Below are 2,473 nucleotides of genomic sequence, written 5' to 3'. Positions count from 1 at the left end.
GATGACAAGTTTTTGTGGCACAGTCCAAGTTGGGCTGGTGTCTGGAATGAGACTGGGGCCTAATAAAAAGGAGTGTCTATACAGGAGCTCAAATGGGCTGTACCCTGTAGCATTCTGAGGACAGGCCTGAATTCTGAGAAGGGCAAGTGGTAAAAGTATTGTCCAGTCCTTTTTAAGTCGGAGGCTGAGCTTGGTGAGGTGTGTTCTTAAAAGACCGTGTTACCTTTCCTGAAGATTGAGGATGGTAAGGGGTATGAAGTTTCCACTGAACACCCAGAGCCTGAGAAACTGCTTGGGTGATTTGACTAATAAAGCCGGTCTGTTATTGGACTATATAGAGGTGGGAAGGCCAAACCGAGGAATTTTGTCTGCCAGTAGGGAAGAAATGACCGCAGTGGCCTTCTCCAACCCTGTGGAAAAGGCCTCTACCCATCCAGTGAAAGCGTCTACCCAGACCAAGAGGTATTTTAGTTTCCTGACTTGGGGCATGTGAGTAAAGTCAATTTGCCACTCCTGGGCAAATCCTCGAGCTTGATGTGTAGGGAAGGGAGGGGGCCTGAACAATCCCTGAGGAGTAGATTCTACTACTATTACTACTATTACTACTACTATTCTACTACTGCTATTCTAAGCAGATGGAACACTGAGAAGTGATTTCCTTGAGGACAGATTTCCACGATGGAAAGGAAATGAGAGGTTCCAAGAGGTGGGCTAGCGACTTGTAGCCTACATGGAAGAGGTTATGAAATGATGACAGAATAGAATGGGCCTGTGAGGCTGGAAGGAGAATTTTCCTTGGTCCAAGAACCATTTGCCTTGTGTGGGAAGAGATTGATAGGTGGAAGTTTCAGTGGGGAAGCAGGTGGGAGTGACCGATGAAAAGGAGAAAAACTGGCAGCGAGGGACAGAAGTTGGAACTTAGCTGCTTTTCTAGTTATCTTGTTAGCATAAGCATTACCTTGAGCGATGGAATCTAATGCCTTTTGATGGCCCTTGCAGTGAATGACCCTAGCTTTTTTGGAAGTAGAGCAGCTTTAAGAAGAGTTTTTATTAAGGAGGCATTAATTATGGAGGACCTTTGTATAGTGAGGAAATTTTTTTCTGCCCTTATAACAGCATGGTGGTGCAGGATATGGAAGGCATATTTAAAGTCAGTATAAATATTGATGCATAGTCCCTTTGCAAGAGTGAGGGCCTGAGTTAAGGCAATGAGTTTGGCTTGCTGAGAGGTAGTGGAGGGGGGCAGAGCAGTAGCCTGAAGGATAGATGTGGAAGACACTATAGCTTAGCCTGCCTTTGCCGGTGATTGGCAATTAGGCCTGGTGGAACTGCCATCAATAAACCAAGTGTGATCAGGGTGAAGAACAGGAAAGAAGGAAATATGGGGAAATGGAGTGAATGCCAGGTGGATCAGAGAGATACAGTCATCGGGGTCAGATATGGTATCAGGAATAATGTGAGAGGCCAGATTGAAGTCCAGGCCAGGAACAATGGTAACTGTGGAAGACTCAACAAAGAGTGAGTATAGCTGAAGGAGCCAGGGGCAGAAAGTGTATGCATCAAGTGTGAGGAGGAAAATAGATTTTGAAAGTTATGGGAACTATAAAGAGTAGGTGGAGCATAGCTTGCGATTTTGAGGGCCTCTAAAAGTATTAAAGTGGCAGCAATGAGGTGTGGCTATAGCCTAGGAATAGTCAGGGAAGCAGATAATTTAGTTAAAATGTCTCGGCTTAATAAGGGAAGTGGGCAGGTGGGGATAACTAAAAAAGAGTGCATAAAAGAGTGTTGTCCAAGTTGGCAACAGAGTTGGGGAGTTTTAAGGGATTTAGAAGCCTGGCCATCAATACCCACAACAGTTATGGAGGCGAGGGAAACAGGCCCTTGAAAAGAAGGTAAAGTGGAGTGGGTAGCCTCCGTATTGATTAAGAAGAGGACAGACTTACCCTCTGCTATAAGAGTTACCCAAAGTGTCTGTGATGGTCCAGGAGGCTTCCGAGGCAATTAGGCAGTGTCAGTCTTCAGCTGCTAAGCAGAGAAGATCTGGGAAGGAGTCAGTCAGAGAGCCTTGGGCCAGAGTTCCAGGGGATCTGGGAGTGGCTGCCAGGCGAGTTGGACAGTCCAATTGCCAGTGGGGTCCCGCACAGATGGGGCACAGCTTAGCAGGAATCCCGGGCTGTGGGTATTCCTTGGCCCAGTGGCCAGATTTCTGGCACTTGAAGCAAGATCCTGAGGGAGGCGGTCTTGGAGGAATGCCTGGCCGCTGCGGTTCAGGCGTTTTGAAGTTTTTGTGTGCTGGAGATGTGGCTAGGGTTTCTCTCACAGTGGAAGCAAGTAATTGCAACTCAGAAATATGTTGCTACTTGGCTGCCTCTACTCCATTATTGTACACCTTGAAGGCGAGGTTAATTAAGTCCTGTTGTGGGATTTGAGGGCCAGAATCTAATTTTGGAGCTTTTCTAATGTCAGGAGCAAG

Source organism: Rhinopithecus bieti, unplaced genomic scaffold, assembly GCF_001698545.2.
Source record: "Rhinopithecus bieti isolate Rb0 unplaced genomic scaffold, ASM169854v2 scaffold_57046, whole genome shotgun sequence".
NCBI lineage: Eukaryota > Metazoa > Chordata > Mammalia > Primates > Cercopithecidae > Rhinopithecus > Rhinopithecus bieti.
Note: the sequence above shows the minus strand (reverse complement) of the source record.